Consider the following 15,682-nt stretch of genomic DNA (forward strand, 5'->3'; position numbering starts at 1 on the left):
TACATATTGTTTATAGCTTCCTGTTGCTTTCTGTAGTCTTCTCAATTTAAACAAGCAACAACAAAATGTAGAGGGCACCATAAGACCTTAGCTTTATGGTTTTATTTTTATTTCACTCTTGTTTCTAAGGGTTTTGGTAACATTTGTTGGATTTGAGATGTATATGCTTGTAGCGAATTTACTTGCTGTAATAATGGGGGGGAATCTGGCAGTTTGAAGGGTTCAGATACAAATTTAGATGCTTGTGATCTATGTGGAATTCAGTGGCAGTTTTAACTAGTGTACCTTTAGGTTTTCTTTATTTACACCAGTGTCTGTTTAAAAATTTAAAATACGTTTCTGATATATCCTCCCAGATGCCTAATATCTTCACATCCATTAGAGGACTGTGCCAAGTATTCATTTTCTTTTTAAACCCTAAAATAAATATGCTGCAAATGATCTCTTTTCCCTCCTGCTGAGGTTTCTTAATTTTTGAAAATTAACTTTTTATTATGGAGAACTTGATATATACAAAGGTAAACAGACTTGTATGATGAATCCCCATGGAGTCTTCACCTAGTTTGAATAGTTAATTAACCCTGACCAAACTTGGTCATTTATAAACCCCTCCCATTTCACCTTCTGTATTATAATGAGGCAAATCTCAGACATCGTTTAATCTGCATTTTTAAGAACAGATATTTCAGTGTGCGTTTTCAAAAAACTAAGGACTCCATTTTACTTAACCACAATGTCATTAACACATCTAAAATTTTTTGTTCTTAATCCTCACCTGAGGATATTTTTTTCTTTCATTTTTAGAGAGTTGAAAAGGAGGAATGGAGGGGGGAGGGAGAGAAAGAGAGATAGAGACATTGTGAGAAAGAGACATTGATTGGTTGCCTCCCCCACTCAGTTCAACCTAGGCAGGGATGGAACTTGAAACCAAGGTACATACCCTTGATGTGGGATTAGAACCCTCAACCCTTTGGTGCATGGGCCAATGCTCTAACACCATTGAGAAACACCAGCCCGGACAACACATATACAATTTTATCGAAGTTCCTAGGTCAGTCACTGTTCAGATTTACAAGTGTTTCATGGATGTCCTAGAAAATCCCTACCTTCCTCCTCCTCAACTTATTTGAATCCGTTTTCAAATAAAATAGACGCATTGTGATTGGTTGATGTCTTTTATGATCTTCTAATCTATACGTTCCCTCTTTTTCGTTTTTGAAATTTATTTAATGAAGAAATGGGGCTGTTTCTCAGACTATAGATATGGCTTATTGCATTCCTATAGTGTAGTTTAATATCTTTCTTGGTGTTCAGTGTTTCCAGTAAATTTGGGCATTGGGTCAAGAGGCTTGATCAAGCCCAGCCAGTGTGGCTCAGTCAGTTAAACATCATCCCATGCACCGATAAAGAGGTCACCGATTGGACTCCCAGTCAGGGCACATGCCCAGGTTGCAGGCTCGATCCCCAGGAGGTGGGTGTGCAGGAGGCAGCTGATTAATGTTTCTCATCGGTGTCACATTATTATTTATTTTTATTTTTTGGACAAAGCTGTTTCAAAGGTAGCAGTGTGCTTTTCTGTCTGGAGACACATACATTCTGGTGGGCTTTGGGATACTGGCAGTCATTGGAATATATCTCTAAAGAGAAACTTAACTACAAGTATTTGGTTCCTCAGTTGGATAAGTTACATAAATGAAGGCAGAATAAGTGCTTAATTTCTTTCACAATAAGTTAGTTCCCTAGTATCCTTTTCAGAATCAATTGGGAACTTACATTTACTATGTTTCAATCCATTGCAGGATTTTAGGACAGTGCCATTATAATTTGTGCACCAATGGGGTCCCTCGGCGTGGCCTGCAGAGCCTGAGCCGGGCTGGTCACTGTACCTTTGCTCGGTAGGCTCACTAGCCATGAGCCCGGCATCTGGTGCCCATTGGTCAGCTGAGTGGGGCTCCTGCTGTGAGAGTGCAGTGACCACCAGGGTGCAGCTCCTGTGTTGAGCGCCTGCCCCCTGGTGGTCAATGAGCAAGCTGCTGGTCAACCAGTCAATGACTGATTGCATAGGCTTTTATGTATTTAGACTAGAGGCCCAATGCATGAAATTTGTGCAAGACTAGGCCTTCGCAGCCGCAGCTGCTGGATCCCGCGGCTGCAGCCCTGGCTTCATCCCAGAAGGATGTCGGTCTAATTAGCATATTATGCTTTTATTATTATAGATATAGACTAAAGGCATGGTGCATGAAATTTGTGCATGGGTAGGGTCCCTAGGCCTGGCTGGTGATCGGGACCTACTTTCTGGCTGCTGGCAGGGGCCTTCATTCTGTGCTGCCCTCTGGTGGTCAGCGCACATCATAGTGAACGATTGAACTCCCACTCTCCCAGTCGAACTCCTGTGGGGACGCTTTGCATATTAGCCTTCTATATATATATATATATAGATAGACCTTAATTTTAAATAAGTTTCAACTTAAATTGCTTTGCCTTAGGAAACTTTGGGTATATAAAAATTGCATGGATAAATTTGGTGGTAGAATAATGCAAATAATGCATTCAATTTAACATTTGCCCTAGTTATTATTTTGAAAACGGAATACATACTGAAGCTACTGTTTTAAAAAAAAACGGCATTCTCCTAGCCACCTGTTCATCATTTGTCAAGGGCCAATCAATATGTTGGCATTAAAATAACTGAGATATCTTTATTAGAACTAAAGTTCTGTTTTTAAGTTTTGAAATAAGATAAATCAAGGTAGAACGCAAAGACCTTTATTAGAGCCAACTTAATTTATCACAATAATTGAGTTTTAAAAATTAACATTATTCTATATAATAAAGAAGGAATATGCAAATTGACCATCACTTCATCACAAAGATGGCTGCACCCACAGTTGAGGCCAAGTTCCCATAAAGAGCCTTAACAAGCAGTCAGCGGGGACCTGAGGCTATGCCCTCCCCTGCTTCTGTGGGGCTTGACAGGGGACCTCAGGCTGTGTCCCCCTCCCAGCAGGGCTTGACGGGGGACCTCAAGGTTTGCTTCCGTCCTGGTGCTGGGCTAGGGAACCTCAGGCTACTCCCCCTGACCCAGCGCCAGGCCGGGGACCTCAGGCCATGCTCCTCCCCCCCACCCAGCAGAGCTTGACAGGGAACTTCAGGCCACACCCCCTGCCCCAGCATTGGGCCAGGGACCTGAGGCTGTGCCCCCTGCCTGGCTGGGCTTGACAGGGGTGGGGTTGGCGGGGTCTGGATCTAGCCCAATGGGGGCGGGAGGGTGGCTGGGTTACACGTGATTTTGAGGTGCATGTGGGTGGGTGGGTGGGGACTTGATCCTGGGTCCGGTGGTGAGCCCCAGACTCTGACATGAGGAAGGTTTTCATATACATTTTACTAATTTTGTTTCATCTCTGACACTTCTATTATAGAGAAAGGGAAAATAGCAATATTAAATTATTTCCCCTAATTCATCCCCTTTTAACGTGCACGAATTTCATGCACCGGGTCACTAGTCTAAATATACAAGGCAAGTAACCTTTGTCTACTTACACTGTTTCTCATCAGGGCCTCCCTTGGCATTTGGACTGGGTTGTGCTTTGCCTTGGAGATAGAGTATCCCTGGACTCTGCTGACTAAATTTGAGTAGAGCCCCTCCCAGTATTGTGGCTGTCTGAAATTACCCCTTCCTCTCCAAATGTCTTGGGGGAGAAAGGGTTATTACTGGCCTAGATTCCAATTGTAATGAGAGCAAATCATAATGCTGTAACAAAAATATTTTTATAGAGTGTTCCTTCAAGTAATGTATAATAATTTGTCATAGATTTCTTATGTAAAGTCTATCTTGACCAAATATGTATGACTTTACTGCATATGTAATTATCTTCTATGCAAAAAATGCTATTTTCTTCCTCTAGCAGTTAACTCTTTACACCTTCCCCAAACTTTGAAGTCTTATACTAAATATGAAATTTATGCATGAGCTTATCATGTACATATATACCCATGTTCTTGCAAATATGTATCTTTGTATATTCCTCTGATTTTTTCATCATTGGTGAATTTAATTTTATTAAATGGAAAACCTGTGCTATTAGCTGGAGGTTTCTGCTAAGGCCATTGGCTCAAACTGAACTTTTTCTTTTCTTTTGCCTCTAGCCACTCCCTTCTTCCCTCCCTCCCTCCTTCCTATCCTTCCTTCTCAATCCTCAGCTGAGGATTGAGTATTAATTTTAGAGAGAGAGGAAGAGGGGGAGAAAGAGAGACGGAGAGAGAGACATACATACATACAGACAGACACACAGGTATAGAGATATTGAAGTAAAGAAACATCGATTGGTTGCCTCCTGTATGACCGAGAATCAAACTTGCAACCTTTTTGGTATATAGGACACTTGAGCTAGCAGGCCAGGGCCAGCCTCTTTCTAATTGCTAACCTCTTCCTGTTTATAAAAGATTTATTATTAAAGCCCATTTAATTGTCATCTTTTCTCTCCTTAACCCCTATCTGGCTTCCCATTTATCTTTAATTTATTGATATCTATCTATCTATCTATCAATCTAAAAACCTCCTCTACTTTTCTATTTTGTATGTCTTTCATCTTTTTATTTTGTTTTTTCCTTTTCTATTTTAATAATGCCATTTAATAATCTAGCTGGTAATACTTTCTTCATGACTTAGTTTACTTTTTTTTGTTGTTGTAGGTTCCCACATTTTCATGTCTCTTTGCTTTCAACTTACTTTTGCCATACCTGAAATCTCCTCTGTCTCCTAATTCCTCTTCTTTAGTATTTATTTCCTCCTCCGCGTGATATGTATTCTTTTTTCACCCTTGTATCTTCTATCCCTTTTTATCTCCCCTGCACTCATGCTATATTTGTCAGCTCTGCTATTTGATTCTGGAATTCCCTCAGAAATCTCAGTGGCTGTACACCAAAATCTTCTGCATCTGGCTCCTAACTTATCTTTATTTTTATCTTCCATTACCTATAAAAGCCTTATGTTCTAGCAAAAGTGGTTTGTTTCCCACCTCCCAGGCATAGCATGGGTTTTCTAGACTCTGCATCTTTGTTGATCATCTCTCATTGTCTAGAATGGCTGTCATCCTCCAAATAGTGATGATCCTTTAAGGCCTATTTCAAAACTTGCTTCTTTCTTTTGAGAGACCCACACATTATTTCTGCTACTTACTGCCTCTTGTCATGTGATCTTTCTTTCCATCTGGACTGAGCACCAGAACTGGATATGGATCTTAGGTTTGCTGCTTTATGTTTTTAGACTTAGTATAATGCTCTTGCACTACATTTCAGAATGATTTTAATAAACTTATTAGTTGAAAGTAATCCTAAAATAGCCAAATTCTGAGTGTAGAGCACTGCAGGAACCCTGCTTAGACCATATATCCTGGTTTATATCTATTGTCTTGGTGTAATTATTAATAGCATTTCCTTTCACTTTCAGAAATGCCCTGGATTGTATGATAAATTACAGGGCTACCTTACCCTGATGCTATGTACTCGGGCAGTTTTGTTTGGGCTTGGTGTGAATTAAGAGATTCTTGTAATCAACAATTATCCAAAGCAGAGATTCTGATTCAGTTAGTCCAACGGAGGCCTGAGTGCGCCTTTTAGGAAGCATGTCTCTTAGGATTCAGGAACTGTCAGCCTTGCAGTCATAATTTGGAAAGTAGTACTCTGAGGGTTAAGGACTTAGTTGGGTTGTGGAGAGTGGGGAAGGGGCTGGGGAGATAATGAAATACCATTTATTCTCTGTGAAGCTAGAGGTCAGTTAGGATCATGTTTGTAACAATTCTAATGGCTCACTATTTGATTGTAATGGCTCACTATTTCTTAAACATCCCCTACTTTGATTGCCTGTCATAATAGAAAAGTTTGGGTAAAAGTGTGTGGAAGGATCTAAACATTGAGGCTGTGTACACACGTCTGCGTAGCTAATGAGTTCATGAGGGCATGGAATTTTGGGTGCAAACAGCTGAAAATAGAAGTAAATAAGAACTTAATAAGTTACAACTTTGGAAGTTGATTATGTGAGCTGAAAGGATCAGAGATCCCTAAATCTCCCTAATACAGGTTTTTAATTATAAAAATAAGAAAAAAAAATAGCAGCCATCTCTTCAGATAATCAACAGAGGATGATTCATTTGAAAATATAAATTAGATTTATAAAATAACTTTAAAAATTTAGAATTTTGTTAAATATGTTTATTTATAGATTTACTGGTAAGATGTTTTAAATTTCTAAGTTAGGGGTGTCAAACTCAATCAGAGAAGGGGCCAAAATCTAAAATCCAGCCTAAATTGTGGGCCGAATGGTTTACTGAACAGTCATAAACTGACAATGTCATAAACTGACAGCGGAGTGCAGTGATGACAGCGCGGTGCGGGCCACATTGCAAGGCCTGGCGGGCTGGATTTGGCCCGCGGGCCTTGTGTTTGACACATGTGTTCTAAGTGGTAGGTATTTCCCATGTTATTTTTTATTCTAGAGCATAGGAAACGATGGAAAACTTACCTTAAACATATTTTGAGACGAATACTAAATCTCCAAGCATGATAACCATTACTATCAAAATGACAGTTATCTAATCTCATTTAGTGAAAGAGAATACTACTCCTTAACAAAGGAAGTTTGTTACAGGACTGTGAAGAATAGCGTGGCAGTTCCCAATCCTTTGACTGCTGTAATAGACTAAAGAAGATAAAGTATTTCAAGAAATACACAATATGAAATAAAAGTATTTGCTTTCTTTATCTATATCTATAATAATAAAAGCATACCGTATTTTCTGGCGTTTAAGACGACTTTCGAAACGAAAAAAAGTCCAAAATTGCACAAAATTTACCTGCAGATCTTTTTTTTTTTTTTAAAAAATATATTTTATTGATTTATTACAGAGAGGAAGAGAGAGGGATAGAGAGTTAGAAACATCGATGAGAGAGAATCATCGACCAGCTGCCTCCTGCACACCCCCTACTGGGAATGTGCCCGCAACCAAGGTACATGCCATTGACTGGAACCGAACCCGGGACCTTTCAGTCTGCAGGCCGACGCTCTATCCACTGAGCTAAACTTGTCTCGGCTACCTGCAGATCTTGACGGCAAAGTAAGTCTTTTCTTTGAAGTGGGGGGTAGTCTTATACAGCGAATATAGGCCTAAACCTATGTTTTAACTGTAAAATTAGGGGGTCGTCTTTTACACCGGAAAATACGGTAATATGCTAATTAGACCAGACATCCTTCTGGAGGACCTTCCAGACTAAGCCAGGGCTGCGAGGGAAGCCTGGGTTCCCCTGCCTGCTGGTGGCCAGAGGGAAGCCTGGGTCCCAGGTGCCGGAGGGAAGTCGGCAGCCAGGGGAAGGAAGGCTACTCCTACACGAATTGCAGGCATCGGGACTCTAGTATATATTTTGTTGTTATTGTTGTTAATCCTCACCCGAGGATATTTTCCATTGATTTTTTTTTTAGAGAGAGTGGGAGGCAGGCAATTGGTTGCCTCCTGCATGTGCCCCAACCATGGCCTGTGATGGAATCTGCAATCCAGGTGTTCCCCTTGAGTGGAAATCAAACCCAAGACCCTTCAGCGTGCAGGCTGATGCTCTAACCAGTGAACACACCAGCCAGGGCTAGTATTTGGTGTATTTTTATTTATTAGTTGTGGGCTTTTGGGTTGTTTTTACCTATTGGCTACCATGAATAGTGCCACTATGAACTATTCATGCATAGTTCATGCATGTGTTTGCATACCTGTTTTTAGAACTAGGAATTGCTTTGTCATATGGTAATTCTCTGTATACATTTTTAAGAACCCCCAAACTGTTTTCACAAAGGCTATACTATATTACTTTCCCCCCAACCATGTATGAGGATTCCAATTTCTCCATATGCTTGCCACACTTATTTTTTGCTCTTTTTTAAAAAAAATTATCATAGCCATCCTAGTGGGTGTAAAGTGGCATCTCATTGTGGTTTGGATTTGCATTTCCCTGATCACTTGTGATGCTGAGCATCATTTGATATATTTTGATGGAATCCCAATTTAAACAGTGAAGGAGAAGATAATTCTTTCTTAGAATAATAAAATAGGCTTTCCTTTAACAAAAAGCCAGTATTGTGTTTATTAAAAATACTTGTGAATGGGGCGGGGGGAAGGTCAGTTGGTACAATGCAGCTATTTAACAACTGTGATTATAATATAAAGTTTAAAAAAGAAAAGGTTTAAACAATTTGAAGGCAAAGACAGAGTAATCCTTTCCTCCATCAAAAAAAAAAAAAAAAAAAAAAATTGTTCTTTCTCTGCATCCAGGAAGGCCAGCTGACTCAGATAAAGGGCTTTGGAATTAGACAAATTCAAGTTCAAGTCCCAGCTCCAGAAAGAACTGAGATTTTGAGCAAGTTATTTAATGCCTCTTTTAGAGTAATTCTTTCATCTGCTTTTAATGGATTAGGTATTAAATACATGATATGTGTTGCACATAATGGTAAATAGCAATTGTTATGTGGAAGATAAATAGGCATGCTTATGAAAGAGCATTTTGAAAAGCGACATGTTAGAATCAATTCTAATACAGAGATTTAAAAAATAATTCTAGTCCACAAATAGCAATGATGAGTGGGACAGAATAAAAAATAGTATGCAGTATAATAATAGATTATTTATCTGGTAAGACTAAGACTTTTGTTTTCAGCAAGCGTTTTTGCCTTTTTCGTTATCAACTTTTAGCCCAGTTTCTAGCACATAGAAGGTACATACATAATTTTAAAGTTTTGTTGAATAGAAGTTCAGATTGAGACTAAGTATATTGAACACATACCTTTAAAAAGTAATCTATTAAATTAACTTTCCAAAGCTAGAGTTAAGATTATTTACTAAGTGAAATTGGAATAAATGAATCATTTAAAAAATTGTTAATCACAGTTTTTACAAAATAAGCTCCAGATGAATGACAGTCTTAAAAATATATTATAAAAAGTCAAACTATTGGAAACCTTTGCAAAATGGACGTACGTATTGTTGGTTGGTCCAGAACATCCACATTGTGCAACTCCAGGAGTGTCATTCTGCACTCTGTGCTGAGTTAAACACAATACTGTGTGAATGACACCTCCTGGAGTTGTGCAGTTTGGTGGCCATGATTAGACCCTGAAGGTTAACTTTAATTTTGAATCCATAAACAAAATTATAAAGGAGATTATTGAAATTCCAATGTGTAAAGTAAGTGCTATGAAGGGAACAAAACCTTTAAACACAGAAAAAATGTTTGTAGTGGTGTTACAGAGAGGTGTATTATTCATAAAGTATTAACTCCTATTAATGATATAATAAGATTCGTGATTGTGGATGAAGGATATGAATTCACACAGGCTCTTAGAGGCAGAAATTAGAAATGACATTAGAGGGGTTGCAGTCCTTAGGCTGTTTAAAAAACCCATTGAAAGCTTGCATCAGCTCTTCAGAAAAAACACTTAGGCATGATATTTCAGGAAGTTAGGAGACCGGAAAATTCATTCTAAGCTCTAGAGTTTTATAAGTGAACTAGAGGCTTGGTGCTTGAATTTTGTGCGTGGGGGGTGGTCCCTCACCCCTCGGGGGATGTCCGACTGCTGGTTTAGGCCTGATTCCTGTTGGACATCCCTCTCACAATCTGGGACCACTGGCTCCTAACTGCTCACCTGCCTACCTACCTGATCACCTCTAACTGCCCCCTGTGGCCTGGCCAATCCAAACTGCCTCCTCCTGCCAGCCTGGTTGCCTCTAATTCTTCCACCATCACTGATCTAGTCACCCTTACTGCCCTACCTGCCGGCCTGTTCGCCCCCATATGTCCCCCCACCCCCCAGCCTGGTTGCCCCTCACTGTCCCCTTCTGCTGTCTGGTCGCCCCATGCAGCCTGTTTGGTCATCAGTTCGGTTGTTTTGGTTGTGATAGTTGCTAAGGCATATATATATATATTTACCTTCAATGTAAACCAGTGTGAAGAAACAAGGTCAAAGATGTCACTTATTCAGGAAAGATAGGTGGGAGAGAAATAACTATAGCCTCCAGAAAGTTGAAAGCTTGTATGTTGAAAGTAGAATTTAAAGAGCTTCTTAAATTGCTGGGGAAAATAAAATTGTTTTGCCTGGAGACCTGGAAGTCCCCCTTCTTGCTATGATGTGTAGGGGAGCAAGAAGTGGAAATATAACAAAAGAGATGACTTGGAGAAGTGATGGGTTAATGGAGCACCAGATAAGTAAGTTTGCTCAAGCACAATGGAAGGAATGGGAAGAAAAGAAAAAACGTACAGATTAAGCCTGAAGTGGCACCAGACCTCTTAAAACTGATGGTCTGGACCACATATGTCAAACACAAGGCCCGCGGGCCAAATCCAGCCCGCCAGGCCTTGCAATGTGGCCCGCACCGCGCTGTCATCACTGCACTCCGCTGTCAGTTTATGACATTGTCAGTTTATGACTGTTCAGTAAACCATTCGGCCCGCGATTTAGGCTGGATTTTAGATTTTGGCCCCTTCTCTGATTGAGTTCGACACCCCTAGGGACCCTGACATGTAAGGACAATAGGATATCTCTCTGTGGTTATTGAAGGAGGAGTTTGGCTTTAGAAGGAACAGGTTAGCCTATAACTGGAGTTGTGGTGGTTAGACTGGGTAACCAATTAAGAAATGGATGGCTCTGGGGAAAATGGTCTGCATGCACTCCACCTTTCTAATCTCATAGTATAGTATTTTCAAATATGGGTAGGGAGGTTTTACAATTTATTTTTTTAATCCTCTGGTAAGATGATACTGTCTTTCACTATTAAATATTTGGGCATAAAAATGTGATGTTTATCCATGTCTTAGTGCTTTAATAATGTAAGTTTAGAAAGAAGTTGTACTTTTCTAGCTGTTGCCCATGGGGATCCAAGGGCGTGAAGCTCAGTGGCATTAGCTGGAAGTACGTGGGGCCTTCCACACCTCGCTGGCTAATGAGGTTCTAGGAATCAGGTTGACTTTAAGGCTGGCCTAGTAGTCACCTCTGTGAATGGATTTTCTTAATGGTTGCTGCTTTAGTAAAAATGTGTGTCAATTTTAGCTGTGTGATGAAAGCACTAGTAATGTCTTCTGATCTATTTTCAGTTATAATCTATGTTAATGTTTATTTAGTAGCCACATTGGAAGTTAAAGTATGTGAAATTAATTTTAATGTATTTTTAGTAACTCATCTGAATTTATTATTTTAACATGTAAACAATATAAAATTATCAATGAACCATTGTACCTTTCTTTTGTATAATACCTTTGAAATCTGGTGTGTGTTTCACAATTAACATATTTCAACATATTAATCACTAATGACTTTGTAAGTGCTTCCTAGCCACAGGTACTGTTTTGGACAAGCCTGGATTTAGAATATTTGTCCCCTGGCCTCTTACCTGTCATGGATCAACTTGTATTTTATTCCCTCTTGCCTCTTTTTATTGTGCATAGATTTCAAGAACTGGGGCAAACTCCCGTTTGTAAAAGGAAGATTAATGATAAGCCTTTTTAGTGGTGATTCTCTGTGAAAGGTCTGAAAGAGAGCTTTAATACCCAGAAATGCAGGCTATTTTCCAAAGGATATTTTTGGAAACACATATCTCTCTGCCCATGATTTTTCATTATTGGGATCTTATGGTCGCACATGCATACTTTTTGTTTGAGAGGAAGTCTCTTTTTGTTTTTGGAAAGTGGACAGTGTATCTTGAACATCACTTTTGTGACGGGAAGTATATTCAGCTTAAGTGGGATTCCTAGATGGAGTTTATTTAATAAGGAACTTATATTGGACTTAAATATATTTTCATTGGTTTTCTAAGCTGAAATATTATTTGTTAAGAATTAAAATTTTTATATTAATACCTTTCAAGCAAATGTGAACTAATATATTTGTAATTGCTTTACGTACCTTTTTATAGATAATCTTGCCATTAGCAATAATAGTTACGTTTCTAATGAGCAAAAACGGTGTTTTCTCTCTGACTTTTATAGAAATACTTTGTAAGTAACTTTAATTAAAATTATGTCTTTTGAAGAACTTAATTCCAGGAGGAATAATATTGTTTCAAGGTGTAAAATTAACTTAATCTAACTATGGTTGGACTGCATTTGATGTAAACTTTCAATAAGATATGGCTAGTTCCCTGTTTTGTTGTGATTTTTTTTTTTACTACTGTAATTCCATAAGTCAGTTTACTAAATTTGATTATTAAAATGCTTCATGCAACAAAATTTATTTGTTCTCATATAGTATGTATATGTTAGAACTAGACTATGTTTTCTAAGACTTCTAGTCGTATACATCTTGATTGCCTTTATCTTTTTTTTTGTGTTAAGTAAGACAAGTGTAACTTAATTGCAGGTATGCATGCCCATTCAAAATAACAGCTATTACTTAACTATGCTAGGTACTTTGTAGTTAATTTACATGTGTTACTTCTAAGTTCTCTCAAGCAGATATTATTTTTTTAGAAATTAGAAGAATAAATCTTTGAGAGGTTATGTAATTAGTCTAAAGACCTACTAACCAATGATGAAAACAAGATTGAAACTCAAGTCTGTCTGATCCCAAAAGTCTTGCTGTTCATCATACTGCCTTACAGATGTTCTGGTGGCAGGAGGTGTCTGCTTGTGTGAGAGTGTGTATATGGAATGGGGGTGAAAAGATAAGGATAATCAATTTAGCACAGTAATCTGTGACAAGGAATATATTTTAATTTATTTGTGTTGTATGCATATGGTTAGGGCTTATTTCTTTTTAAAGAGGCCAAGGCATTATAGTATGCTATACTAAAAGTCACCGTTGCTTCTTGGACTTTTGCCAAATGTAGTTTTGAAGGCTAGTATTTTTTAAATCTCGGTAGTCTATATTTTAGAAGGAAAATGTTTTGAAAGAATTTTAAATAAAACCCAAGAGTATATTTGCATATGCTTGCATACTGGCTGAATCTGTCAGCCAAACTCAGCACTGTATTTGTGTGTGAGTTATTTTTTAAAATTGACTTTGAATGCCTGAATCAGGGCTCATTTTGTTGAGTAGTAGAAAACTCAGGCCAAACTGGCTGAAGAAAAACATGACTTCGTTGGGATCCTATATAATAAAAACCTCATATGCTAAGTATCCTGCCATCCGGTCAGCTGTTGAACTAATCAAAGCACAATGTGCTAATGATATGTTAAGGCCACAATACCACTTGCTATGACGTGCACCGACCACCAGAGGGCAGATAGTCAACCAGTCGCTATGATGTGCACTAACAACCTTGGGGCAGGCGCTCCGATTGGTAGGTTAGCTTGCTGCTGGATCCAGCTGATCAAGACTGAATGAAATGGCTGTACATGCCCTGGAGCAGTCCCCTCCCCAGCTGGCCAACCTCCCGTGTTCCTCCCTGGCCCCGATCGTGCACTGGTGGGGTCCCTCAGCCTGGCCTATGCTCTCTCGCAATCTGGGACCCCTTGGGGGATGTCGGAGAGCTAGTTTAGGCCCAATCTCGCAGGCCAGGCTGAGGGACCCCACTGCTGCACAAATTTGTGCACCAGGCCTCTAGTAACTAAATAATGGTACAACCAAATAAGTTGTTTCACATAACCAAAACGTTTGGGGTACAGTTGGCCTCAGCCATACCATCAACACCTTACTTTCTCATTTGCTAACTGCTTCCTCTTGGTTGGCTCCATTATTAGACAGCTTTTCTCATTGTGGTCCTAAGATAACTGCTAGTACCTCCCACTACATCCTTCAGGTTCTGAAATAGTGTGAAAGCCCTGGCCCCAGTATTTTTGTCAGAATTCTAGTAGCACCCCATTAGCTCTAATTGGGTTCATCTTTGCGTCAGTGACGATCGGAGTGGGGAGGTGAGTGAAGTGTCATGTACCTATGCTTCATGCCTAGGTGATTGCTCTCTCCCTGAGACTTGGTAGCATTAATGCACTGGAAGCATGTAGGTATGAGAAGGGCTGCAAGTGTGAAATGGGTTGCCACAAGTCAAGTGAGAATGGAACTCAGTAACAAAATCAGTTGGCAGGCACTCTCCATAGTCCTGATTGTCCCTAGTATGCTGGCTTACTTAACTAATTTACATTACCTGCTTGGCCTTCGAGAACATTTGGGTTTGATTCCCCTGGTTTATAGCATCTTGTTACAGAACTATTGAATTTGTTGTGGTTAAATAAATGTATTTTTTTTCTCTGCTCCATTTAACAGATCTATTTTTTATAGCCTTAATCTTTTGGAAATTTGTGTCTTAAATATTTTTGTGAATATAAAATTACATTTATTTGAATTGTGGAATGGCCAAGATGTTTATAGAGAGTTAGGTTAACTAGTGTGACTTTTCCAAAGCAAGCTTCGTTGTTGGATTGCCCTTCGCAGATGTGTTTTCATCAACATCAAGGCAAGACCCTCCAGCAGCACAAAGATTAGAACTTGCTGAGGCTCAGATGATAGTTAGAAATTTTAAGCCAGCGTTTTTCAACCGCTGTTCCGCGGCACAATGTTGCCTGGTGTGCCGTAGGTGCAGACAAGACAAGAATTTTATAATTTTTCACTATTTTGTTTACTTAATATTTCATAATAAAGTAATTATAAAATACTTTCTTTGTGTTTATTTGATTCCTATTCAAGAGAATTACTTTATGTATATATAGTCAATGTAGGCACAGAGTTAAATTTTTTAACATTTTCTAATGGTGGTGTGCCTCATGATTTTTTTCATGAAACAAGTGTGCCTTTGCCCAAAAAAGGTTGAAAAACACTGTTTTAAGCAATAAAGTATTTTTTAATTAAGGTATGTACATTTTTTAGACATAATGCTATTGCATACCTGAAAGACTACAGTATAGTGTACACTTAACTTTTACTATTATAGTATGTGCGTCGGGAAGCCAGAATATTCGTGGGACCTGCTTTATTGAGATACTCACTTTATTTATGGTGGTCTGGAATGGAACCCACAATATCTCTAAGGTATTTCTGTACTTTTTGGTTAAACCTCAGCTAGATGTTTTGAATTGCTTCTGTTTCTTTTTTTTTTTTTTTTTTTTTTTTTTGAGTCTATAGACAGGATTTTGGCTTTTACGTATGGTTACAACTAAACCAAGATACTGATCTAACTACCAGAGGTTGGGCTGAGGGCTGTTAGGTGGCTGCCATAACTAGAAGGGAGAGGGTGCAATCCCAGTCCTTCTGTAGGACAGAATCAGGAGGCATTTCTAAAGAACCTGCTCTGGAAGCAAGCCAGAACGGGAAGGGTGGAGTGGCACAGTTTGTGGGACTATGTGGGATTTGTATCAACACCGTGGCTGGAATGCAGCACAATGTATACAGAAAAAAATTCCTCCAACAAGATTCTCTTGCGTTGGATTTGGATTCAGAGGCTTAAGGTTTGCTCTTTAAGGCTCACCTCGGTTGTTTTGAAGGCTCACCTCCCTGTCTAATGCCTATTGTACACGGTCCATGTTGATTGTGATTTCAGATTTTGTCAGCTTCCATTTGTTGCCTTTTCAGATTCCATGAAGGCTAAAATTTTGGGGTATAGAGTTAGTTGCCAGATAAAATACAGGATACCTAATTAAATTGAACTTATTTATATGTTCTAGATATATATAGGATATCCTTATGCTAAATTTTCATGTTTACCTAAAATTCAAATTTAATTGG

At 39.0% G+C, this 15,682-nt stretch overlaps 1 protein-coding gene and 1 long non-coding RNA gene across 3 annotated transcripts in view; one reads left to right on the plus strand and one right to left on the minus strand.

Moving 5' to 3' along the window:
- Positions 1–15,682, plus strand: part of UBE2E3 (ubiquitin conjugating enzyme E2 E3) — a 73,080-nt gene that overhangs the window by 13,821 nt on the left and 43,577 nt on the right. The window lies entirely within an intron of this gene.
- LOC311626794 lies at positions 4,916–8,792 on the minus strand. Its single transcript, XR_014795770.1, has 3 exons — positions 7,219–8,792; positions 6,449–6,794; positions 4,916–6,246 (listed from the first exon to the last, which is right to left on the minus strand). It is a non-coding gene; the product is annotated as an uncharacterized lncRNA (long non-coding RNA).

Source organism: Pipistrellus hanaki (assembly GCF_964339955.1).
Source record: "Pipistrellus hanaki genome assembly, chromosome: 8".
NCBI classification, from domain to species: Eukaryota; Metazoa; Chordata; class Mammalia; order Chiroptera; family Vespertilionidae; genus Pipistrellus; species Pipistrellus hanaki.